The sequence below is a fragment of the Vulpes lagopus genome, chromosome 21, assembly GCF_018345385.1.
Source record: "Vulpes lagopus strain Blue_001 chromosome 21, ASM1834538v1, whole genome shotgun sequence".
NCBI lineage: Eukaryota > Metazoa > Chordata > Mammalia > Carnivora > Canidae > Vulpes > Vulpes lagopus.
The window spans coordinates 33243125-33264822 of NC_054844.1; the positions used below are offsets into that span (position 1 = coordinate 33243125).

At 37.4% G+C, this 21698-nt stretch overlaps 1 protein-coding gene across 1 annotated transcript in view; it reads left to right on the forward strand.

Moving 5' to 3' along the window:
- The window catches only part of PDZRN4 (PDZ domain containing ring finger 4), a 356417-nt gene that overhangs the window by 90907 nt on the left and 243812 nt on the right, over positions 1-21698 (forward strand). The window lies entirely within an intron of this gene.

Genomic DNA, 21698 nt, shown 5'->3' on the forward strand with positions numbered 1-21698 from the left:
TGCATGCTAGGGTCTATGCTAGGGTAGTGTTATTTTATCTCCTCTAAAATTTTATGTGTGTTGTAGACATCTAAAAAAGAATCTAAGGGATTATTGTATTATATATAAGGCAAAAGATATGTACTAAGTGAAGGAGATAGGACTAAAACTCCGACATGGCTGGCTGTAAGACTAGAAGAGAGCTTTTTAATACCTGACTATAAGGATCACAATGAATGTGTAAAGGGGGTTTGTTGGAAAAAATGGAGCACAGTTGAGTCTAAGAAAATCATTCAGGGCAAAGGTAATTCTTGATATGAAGAATGAAGGTGACTCAGGGGGATGTGAGAATAGTGAAGATGTGAGAATCCTTGTGAGTTTTAGAGTTGGGTAAGGGTCACAGGGTTGGGAGAGGTTTCAGATTTATGTATTTCTATATTAGTAGATGTAGTTAACTAGCAGCAATTTCATGTTATTAAGAGGAAGGGTGAGTGGTTTGATAAGCCTAGAGTATTCTCAGTGGAGATGACTATCAGCCCCAAAGGGGTAAAATTGATCCTTGGAAGGCGATTCCTTCCCCCCGCCCCTAGATATTACAATGGTTTGTGGTCCTCCAAAGGACCATGGTATATAAACATATGTGCAGTATATCTGTGGTGCTAAAATTTCATGGGGAAGTGCAAAGGGGGTGGATCTTAATGAAAAAAAAAAAAAGAAAAAAGCACAGGCAATTCAAGAGAGTAAAAGAGTAGAAACCATAAGAAAATAATTTATACAACGGAAAAGCCAACTGGCTGTTCTACAGTGTTTTAAGAACTCCCCGGAGAATTTTATAGTGGCTTAAGGAGTAGACTCTGTCCTTACATAGATCTTGAGATTATTTTATGCTTACTATATGCCCTAGACACCTCTAAATGCTTCCTGTGTATTCATCGATTAAAGCCTTGCAATAAATTTATGAGAGGTTCTTTGAATAAAATTTGCCCAAGGTCAAATGTTACAGTGTTAGGGCCAGGATCGCTATGAGCCCTGTTTTCCTAATTGGGAGAATGGGGGATAACAAGATAGTAATACCTATTTAGTAGGCTGGTGAGAGAATTACATGGGATAATATATGTAAAGCAATAAGCACAGCGCCAGGCAGGAATGTTAGCTGCTCAGGTGACTCACTTGTGGTTCGGATCCTTACATTTGCTTGGATAACCAGAGGCAGCAGGATTTGTTATTTTCAAGGATCCATTTCTACTTTGGTTAATAACAATGCCTCAATATTGTTAATGTGATAAATGTACTGCACTAATGTAAGATGTTAATGACAGGGAAAACCGGTTGTGGGTATATGGGAACTCTTTGTACTATGTTCACAATTTTTTTTCTAAATCTATTCCAAAACAAAACTTATTTTGAAAAAGATTCATTTCTAGCAGTGAATTGGGTATGTTGTTTTAACTTGCAAAAAAAAAAAAAAAAAAACCAGCTTCATAAATTCTGCTGAACAATGAAAATGTCAAAAACAAAAAAACCCAACACCCTCAAAACCCAAGAGTACACAGAAATTTTAAACATTCTATACATAAGCCAGCAGATGGCAGAGTACCCAAGCGTCTGAATTTGGGCCTAAAACCCTGCTTCCCGTCAAATGAAGCATTTTCGTTTTTCATGGAGTTTGATCTAATTTACAATGCTAAAAATATAAAATCCTGTTGTCTCTAAATACAGGGCTAGCGCTGCAAATAGAATGGGCATGAGTGTGGGGTGGGCACTTTAGCTCAGAGACCCTGCGTTGATGGATCCCTGTTGAGGGAAAAGGCGGCTTTGATTGTGAGTGCTGTGAACTCAGGTGCTTATTCACAGCCCAGGTATGGTGTCCACAAGCAGATGGCGAGCCTTCTTGTCCCAGTCTCTTCCTGGCCTTATGCTCACTCTGGCGATTTCTCACCTGGTGCAGGTGGGTGGGTAATGGACTCCCTAGACTGGAAGAGCTGGACTAATCAGTGATCTCCAGCTGTGCCAACACTAATCTAGAGTAACTGCTGGAACGAAAGTGTAACCTCCAACTGCAATAAGGTTGGGGAATGGCTCTGGTTGCCACGACTCAGGAGACTGGTCTTTGGTGTGAAGGAAAAGCAGTGTTTGTTAGAGGAAATCAATTGCTCTTTGGTAGATTAGCAGCCACGGATGGAATTCACACAGAGGTTCTGTATGGATAAAGATGATTTCTTTTCCCCTTATGTCCGGGAGAAAGGAAGATAATTTATGTGAGCAAACGAAAGGTAATGTAGAATAAAAGGGATAGTTAGACATTTTAGGCCTCAGCAAGGAATTTAAGGCTAATGGTCTCCATCTGATCCAAAAGCCAATTATGCTAATGGCTCTCATAGATGTAAAAGCTGTGGCCATAAGTCAGCACAGACCTTTGGCACTCAATATGTTTGCATGGACACTTGGGTGATTCTTTTCCTCCCATCCCCTGGCTGTATTCAAAGTTAAAATCATTTTTACCCTTTGATATATGCATGATCTGTAAGGTAACAGGGCTGAATGCAGTGGATGCTTTTCATAAGGCTCTGATTGGATATGTTCTCCCTATCAGAAGCCATAGAAGGAAAAAGCAGACACAAGACACAGTGAGGAGAAAAGTTGTTACCCAGGATGATGCTTTTCACCAAATGCAAGAGGGTTTTTTAATTTCTTCCGTGTAGAAGGTTAATCGTTGAGATGGGTTAATGTACGGGCATTAGTTAATCTCAGCAGTCTGTTAAATCAACAGGTTTATTGACTTTACAAAAGGTTACTTTGTGTAACGATTGCTTTGAAAGAGCAGAACTCAATAGAGTGCAGTAGAAAGCAGTATTTTTCCTTTGCTGTCCCTAAAACCCTGTGGTGGGCCACTTACACCCATGCCTCTGACGAAATGTCAAAACAGTCCCGTAGCTTCAGTCACTTCTGATTACAAAACAGCTCTTAATAATCAAAATACCCCTTCGCTCCTGGTTAATGCTCCTCCAGTACTTCCCTTACAGCTTCCTCAGCTGGAAGCTACAGGATATAGGAAGACACCGAGCCTGCAGCAGCTCCCACCAAAGACATTCTGTCCCAAACCGCCCCCTTCCCTGGCTCCTCTCATTTTTGAAGATCTTCAGAGTACAGATTGAATGGAGGGTCTCAGTATTTGTTTTTGGACATCATCTTGGCAAGTCCTGCCTGGTGACCTAGCAACCACTCAGGTTGTGAGGGTGATGACACTTCTCTGAGCCTTTGGGCCATCAGCCAAAAATGGAGGAAAAGAAAACAAGTCCTGTTTCAACATCCTGTCACATTAGTAACTCTGGAGGATTTCTAAGACATTAAAAATTAGGCCGCATAATGTGAAAGTAGCAACATTCTAAGCTTCTTGTTTAGTAGATCTGAAAGGCCAGTGGGAAGTCAGAGTCATAGCAGGGCTTGGAAGTCATAGTCATACACACTGTTTCTCCATGTTTGGGCTGACTGCCTTTGAGAACCACTTCTCTTGTCAGGCTTTAAGCAAATCAAACATTTTGACATATGTCATCTTATTTATAGTATAAGAAAGATGAGCTGGGGGGGTACTCAGGATTCCCTGCAGCTCCAAATTATTGAAGAATGACAACTCAAACAATAAAAAAAAAATAAAATTGGCAATTATTATGTCTAGTTATCTCAGCTTTGATTATACTTATACGAGGCAGGTATTATTAAAACCTAAAAAAGCTAAAACACCTTCATATAATTTATGAACCTAAATGAGAAGCAGCTAATCATTGTACAAAAAATGACAGTGGTGGTGGTTAAAGATAAGAGCTAATTCCCAGTAATAGGTAGGAGCAACTATTATTGAGTTCATTAAGTTCTATTTGGGTTTCTCTAGAGAAAGCTTTTATACATATATATATATATATTTTGACTTAAGTCTCTATGTTCTCAGGTGAGAATATTAACTGAACTTGGATCCAGTCTGTGTGAAGTGTGAATTTTTAAAACTGAAAATGTGGAAGTCAAACATATTACCATTTACATGGGAACACTAATGCTTTTAATGGAGGAAAATGAGATTTGTTGAGACAAAGAAGTAGAGTTGAAGATAATTATAATAGTATTCAGCATAGAGTACAGGGAGACTACAGTGATTAATACTATAACGGTTAATAAAAAGGGCACTTGCAAGGCACATACAAAGTTTTTTTTCTCTTTTAATTTAAAGACTTCCTCTATTACTCTGCAGACCGATCCTGTTTTGTAGAAAAACAACAGCACAAAATCTGACTTGGGTTCTAGGTTGATACTAAAAAAGGATGTTGAGAACTGAGAAGTTTCCCTTTCTCCTTTAGAGGTAATATTTTGTTTGGTGGAAGCTGACTGCAAACTTCAGCAGCCATGAGAGAGTTGCCCCTCCCTCCCCAACCCCTTCAGAGATGCTCTCTTTCTCTACCCCCCTCTACCCCCCGAAAATTCCCCAGCTCATCCCTGCCCAGGTCTGCATGATAAGCAGGGCACAAATCAAAGGTCTGTGAAGCAGTGAATGCACAATGGCTGTTGGAGAATCTCATTTCATTAAATGAAAGCAGGCTCTGTTTAAACAAAGTTTCTGTTTCTCTCACTGCCCTGGGAGGCACAAGTGGCTGGATGTGTACATGGATGTGTCAACCCCGAAAAGAGTAAATACCCGGGTGTTCACTGGAAGTCTTTGTTCCGGGTCTTGCTGTTAGCAGAAGACGCACAGGGCAGTGAGGGAGCACTGAGGGAGCAGGGGAGATCACTGGTGTATGAGCTGGAATTGCATGTAAGGAGACACCCCACATACACAAAATGATGGCCATTTACGTTTTAAGCATACGGCATACTGTTCCATGCTCATCATTTAATATTTCAGTCTTTATGTTATTTTTGTAGTCTATATGTTACTTAGGTTTGAAAGTAATGCTTTTTTTTTTTCTGATCAGTAAGTTTTCCTTACTTAGACATAAAAACAAATCCAGGTATCTGCTGTAGCTTTCCCATGCTAGCTAGCCTCTGCAGCATCTTTCCATGCTGTGATAGGCAGAAGTCATTCTAGTCAAACATTATTTAAATCGTTTTATGTGTATAAACTAGTATTTTAAATTCCAGAAAGGCCACTTGGAATAATAGACTAAATTAAACAAACCTGCATTCTAACCGTGGCTCTGCTAGAGGCATAACCTAGAGCAGTCAATTGACTTATGAGCTCAGATTTCTGATTTGTAAAATGAAGTAGTTAAACTGATGAGCTCTAAGATAATTTTCAGCTTAAAATCTCATCAGTTGAAATCTTGATGTCTAAAAGAAACTTGCCCTTATTAAAACTATCAATTACTCCAAATTAACTTTTATTTATTACATTTAAACTATTCCTTCACACATGGAATACAAAAAGGAAATTACTAAATTTACTTGCAAAGACCCAAACACTGGTTGGCTAATATGCAGCCTGACTGATGTGAAAAATTGCAAACTGCCAAGGAAGTCTGAGCTAATGGAAAATCTCTAGTCTTTTTCAAGGACCTTCTTCTCAGAATGTTTTAGAATTTAGCACTTTGCCATCTAAGGCAAGAATAGGAAGAGAAAGAAACCAGATAAAATAATAGCAAACTCTACCAGGAAGTCTCCTCGATAAACTAGACTTTCTGTTCTTTATTTGAGGGACCTACATTTCCTACAGAAGACTTCTATTTAGCACAGAAGACCCCCTGTGCCCCTACTCAGTGAACTGGTAGAAAATCACAAATACCACTTGAGTTTTTCACCAAAGTTTCTCCCTTATGTAGCACCGACATTCCTGCAGATCCCTTCTAAATATTGTGAAAGAAAGAAGTGGCTTTTTATTTGGAATGCTAGTTGTGACTTAGGATTATTGGTGAAGCCCCTTTGTTTGGGTTTTATTGAAGCGTGTCAACAGCTGTCAGCAATAATACTTGCTCCGCCTGCTGCAATGTGATATATTGATATGTATACAACAATATGTTATAAATTGAAATAAAATATGCATTTTTTCATAATTTATCAGCATTATGATGGCACCAAAAAGGCAGTCTTATGAATAATACAGAGCTCTTCAGCGGGCATTATGTACTGTAGGTAATAAACGAAGCCTCTCCCCTGGACTGCCAGGAGAGTTGTAAAGCAGAATGCATTAGTTCAGCCCTGTGATAATAAATCATTTTAGTATGTCAGTAGGCTCTGGCTAACTTTTACTCCTGAGGTCTGAAAGAATAGTGTGCCATACGGCTCTGGATGGTTTCTGAAGTGTTTAGACTGGCTCTGATTCTCCTGGGTAATGTTTTGAGTGAGCGATATGGTTAGATAACAAGTGGCAGTATTTCTCAGGTATTGATATTGTGATGCCTCCTGTTGTTTTACTGCCTGGAGTGGCTGATTTTGTCCTAATTGGAACTGTAGTACCTTTCTCAGTGTCTCTATTTGCAATATGGTGCTGTGTTTCTTTAAAAAATAAAAGTTGTTCTGTAATACTATGCAACTGCTCTAAGTGATATCACCCTGCCTCTCAGTTATCTTTTCATGGAAAAGAAATCGATAAGTTCTTTCTGTTCTTATTTATCCTTTTAAGAAATATAGCTACCCTTATAGGAACTGTTTTTCTTAGAGCTGTGATGGCCATTAGTTCATCATTACTTCATGTGTTTTGAAAGATAACAATACGACCTAGTTTGTAGCAAACCTCAATCGATGGTCTGTGATTGAAAGAATCATCTTTGTATAAACTTGGTTAGCATCTCAAGCTCTCTGTGTGTATTAATTTTTCCTAGAGTAGCAGTAAGGGCAATGTGGTTGTATATGCAGAGAAGGTATAATTTAAAATCATTCTTTTGACTTAGAATACATGGCTTTTGTTTAAAGCACGTCACAGTTTTCTCATAATGGTAACAAAGATCTGAAAAAAATTTTAAGAAGTACTGGATGGAAATCAACAGCTCTTCTGAAGGAGGTGAAACATATATGCATTTTCTCATTATTTTCCTATGTTATAACTGTGTAAACTAATTCTGAAAAGTATGTTAGTCCTTTTTGATGTGTAAGATTGCTTACCAAGCCTCTGCTATCTTGATTTAAGTATCCATACATTAAATTCATGCTGATCCATGAACAGTTAAGAAAATAGTGATCTGAAGCATCCACATAGCATTCACTGCAGGATAATAGCATGGTTTATAACTTAAGCCCATTTTGAACATTCAAACTAAATAGAGTCATGAAACTATAATACCAGTATGTTTTAATCCACTGGTTTATTTCCCATTGTGGGAGGGCGCATACTTTTCATACAAAAGATCCTGATCTAGTGCTAAAGAATATTTGGATTGAAACAGGTGTGAGATAACAGTTCAGGCCCACTGCTCCTTCAGGTCCCTGAAATAGAAATGCAGAGACTTTTAGCAGCAGCACACCAGCTGAGCTGCATAAAGATGGCCAATTTCTAAGAAAACTAGAATTTATGTAATACAGGGCCTTTTAGAACACATCAGCTCAACTTCATTTGGAAGCAAATATGTAACTGGTACAGCTCGCAAAGCACGGCATGGCTCTTTCACATTTCAAATGGTTTGTGTGGCCTCTGTTCTGCACCAGCGGGTCCCCAAAGCTGGCTTCCACAGAAGATTGCTGCAGTCCAATATAGGGATTAGGAAAGCATGGAACACTGTGGTGACAGCAATTTTGAAGACAGATGTCTTCTATCTATAACCAGATTGGAGATAGTGAAGAAAATAGCTGTGCAAGTTTCCATCAACTTACCCCTTCTTTTTGCCTTGTGAGTGTACCCTAGAGAAGAAGAATTCTGACTGCATTATGGAAACTGAGTTTCCAGTGATTGTTATAAAATAGTTGGAAATTTTGACACCAAATAGTGCATGCCTTCAAATATTAAGCCTGAGAGTATCTACTTAGTTGTGAAAAGCCACCGTGATTCATAGTAAATGCTGATGATGGGCCTTTTCCTTGGGATTCATATGTAGCTGGGGATTTATTTGATGTTTGAGATCCATTGTGCTTTGGAATAGAATCCTCTTAGCATCCCTACCATAAGCTCAGTTGAAAGATGATTTAAGTGCTGTGGCTGGCTAACATGCATTGCTTCTACTTATGAGAGACTTTTTCTAAATAAAAAAATTTCAAAGAAAAATATCAAATATGCTTTGATAGAGAATTTAATACATTCTTGGATGGAGGCTTTTCTTAAACTGCTTTTATTCAAAGACATATTTTGTTTGGAAAATAGAAATTCTACAGCTGGTTGTTCTATTTTATGATACCTTAAAACAAGCCTTAAAAGGTCACTGTTTTATCACATTTTTCTGTAAAATCCCTTTTTGCCATTTTTTTTGGGAAAATATTTAAAAAAAAAACCAGAAAATTCCTTCAAAATATATATATATATGAAAAAAAATCACCCTCAGGAAAAAACATATACTTCATATACATGTGTTCTAGAGTGTACCCATATTTTAGCTTATATATGCAAGCACTTTAACTTGGGAAGAGATCTAGAAAAATACAAAATCCAGTATTAGTATTACTTTGTGAACTTTCATGGAATAATAATTCTGAAGTAGATCATGAGGAAGAATTTCATGTATTTACCCTAATCCCAGGAAAATAGACATTCAGAAACCTTTCAAATATAGAATAACCTGTCATTCTTCACAGTCTTACCAGGAATTATTTTCCTGGGTCTAGCAAGCATACTTCTGCTTATGCTTTCAGACTTTTCTCCTTCATTTCTAAAAGTGTATAATTTTCTAATTCTAAAAAATTTGATTCACTTAAGTATTTTTTTGAATTCTCTATTTCTCTCTAAATTGGATACAGCATTAGTTTAAATGACAGAAGAAGAGACTTTTTAAAGAAATGGGGTATATTATGCTTGTTTCCGAAGTTGCTTTTTATCCTCTTAACTTTGAATGATGTAAATTCTGAGTTAGAATTTATAAAATATTTCTAAGATACCTGAGGAGAGTTGAGATGACAGAATAAGGGAGGATCCTAGGCTTGCCTCATCCTTCAGACATGGCTAGATAAATATCAAATAACTCTGAACACTCAAGAAATTGATCTGAGGACTGAGAGAACAAACTGTACAACTAGAGGGAGATGATGGGAGGTAGGAAGTGTGGAGGCGTGATTAGGGGAGGAAAAAATCATGGGTGCTGCCAAAGGAAAATTGCCCTGATCACAGAGAGAGGAGAGAGAAACAGAGAGGGAGGGAGGTGGACTTCAGTGAGCAGCACAGTGCCCACAGTGGAGGCCTGAGACATTTACGCCAAGCCCCACCCCCCTGCACTCTGCAGGTGCTTCTATACTAGGGCAGGAATGCCTGAGAGCCAGAACAGCAGCAGGCTCCTTCCCTAGAAGACCAGCACAAAATCCTGCATGCACCAAGTCTACTGACTATGAGTGCTGCAAAGCTTCAGCTTTAGTAGAAATAGCATCAGGTCTCTTCTAACAAGACGACCGGAGCACACCTAGTTAAAATGCTACATACTGGACAAGGTCCAAACACTCCTCACTGCATGTAAGAAGAAACTCTGCAGATGACTGATCTGAGGGAAAGAACAGCTAAAACACAGCAGCAGAATACATACAATATACCAAAAACATTCCCTGAAGCTCTAGGCCCTGAACTGTACAGGACCTCTTCTTAATAAAACCATTACTCTCAGGAGTAGAAAAGATAACAGGTTTTCCAAACACACAAAAGAAGATGGAGACATAGACAAAATGCCAAGATGGAGGAATTCATCTTAAAGAAAGAACAAGAAAAAAATCATGGCCTGAGATCTAATTAAAGCATATAAGGTATCATGCCTGACCCAGAATTTAAAACAACAACCATAAAGATACTAGCTGGACTTGAGAAAAGCATAGAAGATGCCAGGTAGCCATTACCACAGAGATAAAGGGCCTAAACACTAGTCAGGGGGAAATTTAAAAAAAAAATGCTAACTGAGATGCAAAACTAACTGGATGTAAAAACTATAAGGATGGAAGAAGCAGAGAAGCAAGTGATATAGAAGATAAAAATATGGAACATAATGAAGCTGAAAATGAGAGGGAAAGAAAAATACTAGATCATGAAGATTTGGAGAACTCAACGACTCCATGAAGCATAACCACATTTGTATCATAGGAATTTCAGAAAAAGAAGAGAGGGGGTAAAAAGGAGAGAAAGTTTATTTAAGCATTTTTTTTTATTTATTATAGCTGAAAACTTCCCTAATATGGGGAAGGAAACATATATCCAAATCCAGGAGGCACAGAAAACTCCCATCAAAATCAACAAAAGCAGGCCAACACCAAGACATACCATAGTAAAACTTGCAAAATACAGAGACAAGGAAAAAAATCTTAAATGCAGCAATGGAAAGAAATTCTTAACTTACAAGGGGGAGAAATAAGGTTAGCAGCAGATCTCTCCACAGAAACTTGGCAGGCCAGAAGAAAGTGGCATGATATATTCAACATGCTGAATGGGAAAAATATGCAGCCAAAAATACTTTACCTAGCAAGTCTGTCATTCAGAATACAAGGAGACAGACATAAAGAGTTTCCAAGACAAACAAAAGCTAAAGTAGTTCATGGCCACTAAACCAGCCCTGAAAGAAATATTAAAAGACACTCTGAGTGGGAAAGAAAGATCAAAAGTGACAAAGACTAGGAAGGAACAGAGGAAATCTCTAGAAATACAACAGTACTAAATTCATATTTGTCAATAAACCACTCTGAAATGTAATCATTTCAATCAAATGTAATCACTCTGTAAATGGACTAAATGCTGCAATAAAAAGACACAGAATGAATAAAAAAACAAGATCCAGGGCACCTGGCTGGCTCAGTGGTTGAGCATCTGCCTTTGGCTCAGGTTGTGATCCCGGGGTCCTGGGATCAAGTTCTACATCAGGCTCCCCTCAGGAGCCTGTGCTTCTCCCTCTGTGTATGTCTCTGCTCTCGCTCTTGCTCTTGCTCTCACACTCGCTCTCACTCTGTCTCTCATGAATAAATAAATAAAATCTTAAAAAAAAGATCCATTTATATGCTATCTACAAGAGTCTCATTTTAGACCTAAAGACACCTGCAGATTGAAAATGAGGGGATAAAGAACAATTTGTCATGCTAATGAACATTGAAGGAAAGCTCCAGTAGCTATCCTTATATTAGATGAACTAGGTTTTAAACCACAGATGGTAGAAAGAGATGAAGAAGAGCACTATATCATAATAAAGGGGTCTATCAAACAAGAAGGCCTAACAATTTTAAATATTTATGCCCCCAACTTGGGAGCACCCAAATATAAAAAACAATAACAAACAATTGATTGGAAGGAACTTTAATCCTACTCACAGCAATGGACAGATCATCTAAGCAGAAAATCAACAAGGAAGCATGGTTTTGAATGACACACTAGATAAATGGAGTTAACAGATAGATTCAGAACATTTCATCCTATAACAGCAGAATATACATTCTTTTCAAATGTGCATGGAACATTCTCCAGAATAGATCATATAGTGGGTCACAAATCAGACCTCAACAAATACAGAAAGATTGAGATTCATATCATGCATACTTTGTCCACAATGCTATGAAACTTGAAGTCATCCACAAGAAAAAAAATGAAAAAGACCACAAATGCACGGATCTTAAATAATATCTTACTAAAGAATGAAGGGGTTAATCAATAAACAAGAAATTAAACAACACCATACAAACAAATGAAAATGAAAACATGACGGTCCAAAACCTTTGGGATGCTGCAAAAGCAGTCCAAAAAGGGAAGTATATAGCAATACAGGCCTACCTTAAGAAGCAAGAAAAATATCAAATACACAACTTAAACTTACATCTAAAGGAATTAGGAAAAACAACCACAAATGAAGCCTACAGCCATCAGAAGAAGAGAAATAATGAAGATTAGAACAGAAATAAACAATATAGAAACAACAACAAAAAAACCAGAACAGATCAATAAAACTAAGAGCTGGTTCTCTGAAAGAATTAATAAAATTTATAAACCCCTAGACAGACTTATCAAAAAGAAAAGAGAAAAGGCCCAACTAAATCACAAACAAGTGAGGAGAGATCACAACACCACAGAAGTACAATTTTAAGAGAGTATTATGAAACATCATATGCCAGAAAATTGGGCAATCTGGAAGAAATGGATAAATTCCTAGAAACATATAAACTACCAAAACTGAAACAGGAAGATATAAAAAATTTGAACAGACCTATAACGAGCAAAGAAGTTAAATCAGTAATCAAAAATCTCCTAACAAACAGAGTCCAAGGCCAGATGGCTTCCCGGGGGATTTCTATCAAACATTTAAAGAAGTCTTAACACCTATTCTCAAACTGTTCCAAAAATAGAAATGGAAGGAAAACTTCCAAACTCATTCTGTGAGGCTAGTATTATCTTGGTCCCAAAACCAGACAAAGACCCCACTAAAATGGAGAATTATAGGCCAATATCCCTGATGAACATGGGTGCAAAAGTTCTCAACAAAATACTAACAAATTGAATCCGACAGTACATTAAAAGAATCATTCACCACGATCAAATGGGTCTTATTCCTGAGCTTCAAAGGTGGTTCAATATTTGCAAATCAATCAACATGATATACCACATTAATAAAAGAAATGATAAAAACCATATGATCCTCTCAATAGATGCAGAAAAAGCATTTGACAAAGTAGAGCATCCATTCTTGGTTTAAAAAAAATACTCAAAAAAGTAGGGATAGAGGGAACATACCTCAATATCACAAAGGCCATACATGAAAGACCCACAGTTAATATAATCTTCAGTGAAGGAAAACTGAGAGCGTTTCCTTTATAGTCAGGAACAAGACAGGGATGTCCACTCTAACCATTGTTATTTAACAGAGTACTGGAAATCCTAGCCTCAGCAATCAGACAACACAAAGAAATAAAAGGCATCCAAACTGGCAAGAAAGAAGTCAGACTTTCACTATTTGCAGACAACATTGATACTCTATGTAGAAAACCTGAAAAGACTCTACCAAGAAGTTGCTAGAAGTGATACATGAATTCAGTACAGTCACAGGATATAAAGTCAACATACAGAAATCTGTTGCATTTCTATACACCAATAATGAAGCAGCAGAATGAGAAATCAAGGAATCAATTCCATATACAGTTACACCCAAATCCCTAAGATACCTAGGAATAAACCTAACCAAAGAGGTAAAAGATCTATACTCTGAAAACTATAAAATACTGATAAAAGAAATTAAAGAGGATACAAAGAAATAGAAATGCATTCCATGTTCATGGATTGAAAGAACAAAGATCATGGGGGCACCTAGGTGGCTCAGTGGTTGAGTGTCTGCCTTAGGCTCAGATCATGGTCCTGGGATCAAGTCCTGCATCAGATCCCTATAGGGAGCCTGCTTCTCCCTCTGCCCATGTCTCTGCCTCTCTCTGTGTCTTTCATGAATAAATAAATAAAATCTTAAAAAAAAGAATAGATAGCTAAATTATCTATAATACCTAAAGCAGTCTGCACATTTAATGTTATCCCTACCACCAGCATTTTTCACAGAGCTAGAACAAATAATCCTAAAGTTTATGGAACTATAAAAGACACTGAATAGCCAGAGCAATCTTGAAAAAGAAAAGTAGAGCTGGAGACATCAAATTCTGGACCTCAAAGCTGTATTACAAAGCTGTATACAGACACGAAAACAGACACATAGATCAGTGGAACAAGATAGAGAACCCACAGCTATATGGTCAACTAATCTTTGACAAAGCTGGAAAGAATATCCGATGGAAAAAAAAGATAGTATCTTCAACAAATGGTGTTGGGGAAAAAACTGGACAGCCGCAAGTAGAAGAATGAAACTGAATCACTCTTATACCAAACACAAAAATAAATTTAAAATGAATGAATGGCCTAAATATGAGACAGAAATCCATGAAAATCCTGGAGGAGAATAAATATATGCAGCAACCTCTTTGACTTGACTGCAAGAACTTACTAGGCACGTCTCTGGAGGCAAGGGAAATAAAGGCAAAAATGAACTGTTGGCACTTCATCAAAATAGAAAGTTTCTGCACAGTGAAGGAAACAATCAATAAAACTAAAGGCAACCTTCAGAATGGGAGAAGATATTTGCATATCTGATAAAGGGTTAGTATCCAAAATCTATAAAAGAACTTATGAAACTCCACACCCAAAAAACCAGTAATTCAGTTAAGAAATGGGAAGAAGATATGAATAGACATTTTTCTAAAGAAGACATAAGATGAACATAGCGTGAAGAAAAAAAGAGAGGGCGGTAAAACATGAGACTCTTAACTATAGAGAGAAGGTGGGTGGGGGGGTGGGCCAAATGGGTGACGGGTATTGAAGAAGGCACTTATGATGAGTACTGGGTGTTATATGTAAGTGATGGATCACTGAATTCTCCTGAAACTAATATAAGACTATACGTAAATTAACTAGAATTTAAATAAAAACTTGAAACATTAAAAATACATATATTTCTAGGGACATTGGGGTGGCTCAGTGGTTGAGCATCTGCCTTCAGCTCAGGGTATGATCCCAGGTCTGGGGTTTGAGTCCCACATCGGGCTTCCTGTGAGGAGCCTGCTTCTCCCCTCTGCCTGTGTCTCTGCCTCTCTCATGAATAAATAAATAAATAAATCTTTAAAAAATATATCTATTTCTAAAATATCCAAATACTGCTATTGTTGGATTATAAATGTTTTTTTGTACCGTTCTAATATAAAGACTTTAAAATTCCATTTTACTTGGTTATTAGGAACATTACTGAAATTAAAAGCATTGACTAATTTCTGAGATATTGTTGATCAGCAGCACTGTAGTTCTGATAGATAATATTTCTTTCTTTTTAAAAAAATGTTTTATTTATTTATTCATGAGAGACACATAGAGAGAGGCAGAGACATAGGCAGAGGGAGAAGCAGGCTCCCTGGGGGAAGCCTGATGTGGGACTCCATCCCAGGACCCAGGGATCACGACCTGAGACAAAGGATAGACACTCAACCACTAAGCCACCCAGGATCACTAGACAGTATTTCTAAAGCATAAAGTTTAGGTGGAAGAAACCAAAAATGTCATAGCCTTGCCTTATCTTTGCAAATGTGAAGGATTTCTTGAATTATTGCAGCGTTTGTCAGATATAGGTGGAACCAAGTTTAATCCTCAATATTTTCATTTAGTAGCTATGTAAACTTGGATGTATTACTTAATCACTCTGAATCTCTGCTTCATTCTTTGTAAATTGGAAATAACAATTTTGAATTTTAAGATTTCGAAGTGCTCAAGAAATATTCTTTGTTAAAATGTGTTATAGAATTTCAAACATAATTCATCCCAATCCTGTCAAAGCCAAGAGTAAACCCTTACATAAAACATGTGTTTATTATACTGTAGTCAGATAATGTTTACAGTTCTTGGGTGAGACCAGAACAATATGAATCTTGGTTTGTGTGAACAGGCGTTGTGAGGTGAATAAGGAGTTAGACAACTTTGTGTACGCCATGAGAAAGGTCTATTGCAAAAGTAGGCAAATACTGCAATTAGTCCTTCCCCATGGAGACTCCCAATTATAGCAAATTGACAAATACTGTATGATTTATATTTTATATTTTAATTATAGTCCATTAGTTCCAAGAATCTCCTCATGGGAACCCTGAATACCAAACATGGGAGGAAGACAGGAGTGGGACAGTCAGAAATCTGCTGGCATTAGGGAAGAAGGACAAAGAGGGTCTTCAGCATATGTGAAGCAATTAATCAGCAGACAAACATGCAGAAATCAAAAGATGATTATTCAGGATGAGAGAAAAAAGTAGGTCAGGTGTAATGGTTCCTAGGCAAGGAAGAGATGTCATCCATAGTTGTAACTATTAAATAATGAATTACAGTGAATAGAGGGCAGAAAAAATATGCAAAACAACATATTTACAGACCCAGCTCTAGAGAATTTTTAATTCCCATAATTAGGCTCAAAAACCCTTTACCTAAGGGGCAAAAAAACTGTTCCAGATCTGGGGCTTCCTAGGGATTATATGCACAAAGAACTAGTTCCGTGTTGCAGAAGAGCACGTGTAGGCAGGGAGGAGAGGACATGGAAATAGCAAGCACACATAGGTCCAAGAAGGAAACCGTAAATAGCCTAGTAAGCAATGTTCCCTTACAACTTTTCCCTATATTTCTGAGACTGTCTCCTGGGATTTTTTTCCTGATTTGATTATTACATCTCAGGATGCCCTCGGACTGGGTTTGTGCTTCCTTTTGCTGTTACTTTAAAGAGACTGAGTACTTCAAACCCCAAATGGCCCAGAAATTCTCTTTTGAAATATAAGTGATAGCATCTTGGGCATCACTGGAAGCATGAGACTCCTTTTCAGTTGTTAAGATGACTTCCTAAGTATGCTGAAGCACAAGACAAATCTGTTACCTTTATACTGAGGGACTTTGGAGAAGAGTGTGGCACATTAAGTGTGCATTTTAATAGGGTTCTGCAACCATGGAAAATATGTCCCAGAGAGTTGTACATTAGACCAATGTGAGAAATGCTTTAGGCTCTGTATTTGACAAGATTGGCTAAGGGTTGAACTAAACAACCTCTGTTTGTGACTTAACGCAGTGAATCTTTATTTTGTGTTCATGAAAAGTCTCATGGGAATGATCCTGGTCAAACAGCTCTCCTGCTTGGCTCTTTTCTGAGATACGGATCAAAACTCTAGGGTCCTTGCATTTTGTGGCTCCACTGCCATCTTGGAGTCCCTTGCTTACAGCTGTTCAGTCTGAGTGGAGTGGAGGTGAGTGGGAGATGGGAGAGGCAGGAGAGAATGGAAATTTAATCCACTGTATAGCAAGGCCTAAGGAAAGCATTCATGACCTTCCTCCACATTCCATCATGCAGAAGCTAGCCATGAGGTTCCTACCTGGATGCAAACTATCCTAGGAAATGTATGCTTCTTGGTGCCGTCAAAGAAAACAATTTGGTTTGGGACACTCATGTTACCGTAACTGCCAGTCTCTGTAAAGTTTAACCAGCTTCATTCAAGTAACTGGGCTCTTGTTCATTCCCCATTCCCATCTATAATTTCTCTCCTTCCATCTGTGCTTCTGCTTTAAGGATATCTGGAACTGTTGCCCTATATGTCTATAAAGCCAGGGGCTGTTCCCCTCTCTCTCAGCTGCTTTTTAGAATAAATGTCATGGCAAGGTGCCATCATTTGGGAGATTTCCTTAGAATCCTAACTATTCCCCTCCTATTTGGAAAAGTAAACTCACCATTAATGCATATCCCTTGTATGCTGTTACTCCAAATAGTGGCAAAAATAATTCATTCTGGCAAAAGGAAATCACCCTGGAAATTACCAGAGGATGTGACATGGATTATTTAGTGTAATGGCTGAAGGTGTTTTCGGTAAAATGCAGTGTATGCTGTGTTCCCTGATCCCATTTGTCCTCTTAAAATTAATTTCTGTAGTGTTTCACAGTTACCTGTTTAATTATTCATTCTGGATGTCACGGAGAATGATACAGTACTGCAAAATAAAGCCAATAAAACAAGTTTCTAATGCTAAATATTGAAGCTGGAAAATATGACCATTACAAATAAGCAAGGATCTGTCTTCCCTTTTCATAAGTATTCTACAAAGACGTGCCATGCAATAAACAATGGCATTGCTTGGATTAATTTGAAGATGTTTGCATAAATATGCTGACTTTTATAGTTCTCTTTCCCACTACAGTTTGTTTGTATTACAAGAATGTGTGTTTCCCAGGCAAAATATTCACCTTAATCTTTCATGCCATTGAAACTTCTGAATTCTTTGCAGTGTAGTGTTATGGGAGAGGCATGAGCTTTTGGAACCAGACAAACCTGAGTGCAAGTCCTGGCTTTATCACATTTGATGTGCAGACTACTTGCCAGCGCTCAGACTGCTTCCCATTTGTAAAATATAACTCAAAAAGTTTGTGTATATTACACTGAGTGGTATCAACAAAACCTTCATGCAGCATGCTGATTTGCCTCTCTATTTAAAAAATGATTAATTTCTACTAATAATTTTATATGAATTATAAATAACAAGATTGCTTTCAAAGAATAAAAATATAAATAAAAACAGTGTGAGGATTGTTATTACTTTATGAAGATTACTAAATGCCATGAAGAATTAGTTCATGATAAATATTTAACATGTAAAATTATTTTATTTAGGAGTGCCTGGGTGGCTCAGTTGATTTTTGACTCAGGTCAAGATCTCACAGGTCCTAAAATCAGGCCCTGTGTTGGGCTCTGCACTCAGCACAGAGTCTACTTGTCTCTTTCCCTCTTCACGTCTCCCTACTTGCTCACTCCCTCTCTTTTTACCTCTATTTCTAAAATAAATAAATCTTTTAAAAATTATTTAAAATATCATGATATTAAATAGGGTGATTTTGCACTAAATTTCTTTATTGAGATAGAGATGCTCCAAATTTGATTAACTGAAATATTATCTCCTTTTAAAGCCTGACTCAAAGAATCACACTTCAAGAGGAGGAAAACTAAGAAATTGAAACAGAACCCTTGTATATTAAAAATAGGATAACAACAACAGAAGAAAACCAGGATAACAAAAACCATTTTTAGGTCTCTTATAAGATCTATCTTATTTTTTTCAAATCTCCTACCAAATTATAAAGAACTGATGGAATAAAACTCCCTACTTCAGTATAGAGACATGAATCATCCTCGGTTTCATAAAGTTTTTCAGAAACGTAGAAGTGGCCATCAGACCGGTATAAGAATCACAGAAGCGTCTCATCTCTTAGAAGTAGCACTGCAAAGACCATGGAACAGTCCCTTTATTCTGAAAGGTAGTGACTTTGAAAGTAGAATTACACACGCAAACTTTTGGTAAACTGTGAAGTAATTGCAGAAATGCAAGAACTCAAAAACTTATCTTCTACTCATTCTTCCTGAGGAGGTTACTTCAAGATGTGCTCCAGTCAAGCAGTCATGAAAACCAAGAAGTGAAATTTGAAAAATAAGAAACATTGGAACCAATCTGTTGAGTTCAATTACAAAAATTCCCATATTGTCATCCATAAGTCAAAAATAGCCCTCAAGCCAAACAAAGCATAGAACAGAGGAGGACAGAGTAGAAATTGATTCAATTCAAAGATGAAGCTGTTCAATTCAATTCAAGCTAGAAGCTGTTAACTGTGAAGACATACATTTTTTTCTTCAACAAAACAAAAGAAAGTCACTTAGGAAAGCCAAAAAAAAAAAAAGCCAAGGAATAAATAAACAGAAATGTGCTATTCCTACACCTCTCAAAAACAAAACAAGACCCTCAAGGTCTATAACAAAGCATGACTCTCTCTAAATAAACATGTTTTAAAAACATGTGTAAACATGCTTTTGAACAGTTGATGGAATATAAGAGAAACAAATTTTATGTTAGAATATTTGAATTTGGGCAGCTCTGGTGGCTCAGCAGTTTTGCGCTGCCTTCGGCCCAGGGCGTGATCCTGGAGACCCGGGATTGAGTCTCATGTCAGGCTCCCTACATGAAGCCTGCTTCTCCCTCTGCCTCTCTCTTTCTCTCTATGTCTCTCATGAGTAAATAAATAAAATCTTAAAAAAAAAGAATATTTGAATTTTAGAGGCACCTGGGTGACTCAGTGGTTGAGTGTCTGCCTTCGGCTGAGGGCATGATTTCCTGGGATCTAGTTCCTCATTGGGCTCCCCATGGGGAGCTTCTCCCTCTGCCTATGTCTTGCCTCTCTCTGTGTTTCTCTCATGAATAAGTAAATAATCTTAAAAGAATATTTGAACTTTAAATTGCACATAGGTAATAACCTTGAAGTATAAGAAAAAAAAATCAGAATGGAAAAATGAAATCCTTAACCTAGGAGACAACATATCCCAGTGTGTTCTGGTTGTGGTCTTGCCCTTCACCCCAGCGTCAGTGTTGTGAGGTTCATAATAATGCTCTGGTTGTTGTGACATTTTCCCAGGTAATGTACAAACTAGAGCCTGTTCTCTAGAGCTTGTTTCTACTAGTTCTCACACCATTAAAATTTGGGGAGAACAATAAACTAATGCTGGCTGGCTTAACAGGCAGTACAACATTGGAAAAATGGTTTGTTAAAATGGAGAATGTATACCTAATGCCATTGTGGGACGCACAAAATATTCCTCTTCAGTGGAGAGGAGAGATTTCTTCTCTGTTGAAATTCTTTCTCAAGCCAACCTCAGCAGAAAGCAGTGTGACTATAACTTGGGCCCCATGTCATGGTCATATGATACCCAGATGCTCAGTCACTTTGTGGGCTAAAATAACAAAAAGGTTTCAACTAAATTGACAGGTGAAAAAGGAAAATGTGATATTTAATTATAGTCAACCTTTAAGAGTCAGGAATCCAGATGGGAAGGCAAATCTATGAAGCAACTTCTAAGCAACCTGGAGGATCACCCACTTTAGATTTAGTGCTGTAATGAGACAGTGACATCTTTGCAATCCCCCAAAGTGTATTTGTTACTGTTTTGCGGCATCCCACTTAGACCCATTCCTAGCCTGCCCTATAAATTAGAGGAATCAATGCCTAGTTTCTGGTTCAAATATATTTTTTAAACTTTAATGATAATTTTTATATAATAGAAATAATGGAAGAAATTAAAATTCCCAATAATCCCACCCTAGAGAAAAATATTTTTAGCAGATGTATTTAAATAATTTTAAGAATTGAATTGCAGGATTGTTCCCGGTGACAGTTTAGAGCTTGAAGTCTTGTCTTGTGTAGTCACAAACTTTACTGTTTGCAAATTATACATTCTTGTCTTGTTTTCCTAAGGATGTGCTATTCTGTTTGAATAATCTGGAGTTAATAATTTGAAGGTTTAACAATGTCAGAGCTGCATTGCCAACTCAGTGTTTTTATTTGGCATTTGCATGGATTTCATATCTTATGATAATTGTATACATTTTTAAGTTAAATTTGTTTGTTGCCTTGTTATTTTTTTAATGACGCTATGTTTTTTGTCATACATTTCTTTACAAATTACCTGATAAGAATTGGATGAGAAATGGTATCTAATGGAGCTAGAATATAAATTAGAATGAGATTTAAAAGCGTTAAATTGAGCCAAATGGGTGAAATAGACTAGCACAGTATCTTTCAGAAGGGGCATAAATATGTCAGATTATAATTCATGTTTGAATTTCTTTTATTTATCAATTAGATCAGATTGGGGGGGATATTTCTTTTTCGGGTGGTGGGAGGGGGGAAGGCAATCAATACTCCTCTCTCCTTTGAACTGGGTTAGTGAAACTCTGTTCTCTTAGGACCCATTCCTCATTCCTGTTCAAGCCCTCCCGGTCTGTTGTATAATCAGGCAGCAGCCCCTCCACCTTGTTTTCAAATTCCTCATGTTCTGCAGTTTTGCTTTGTTGTTTTGTTTTGTTTTTTTCTCTGACAGCATCCAAGTAGATTCTCTCAAAGGCTAGTGCCAGATGCTCCATGCATCATCCTTCAGTAGGGAATAAACAGGGAGTGACTCTGGGTTCTTGGAGGAGTTCTTCATTCTATATAATATAATATTCTAGGGTAAATGACTATTAAAAATAGATAAACAGAGCGAGCCATTTCTCACCTACTTTAACTTTTGAAT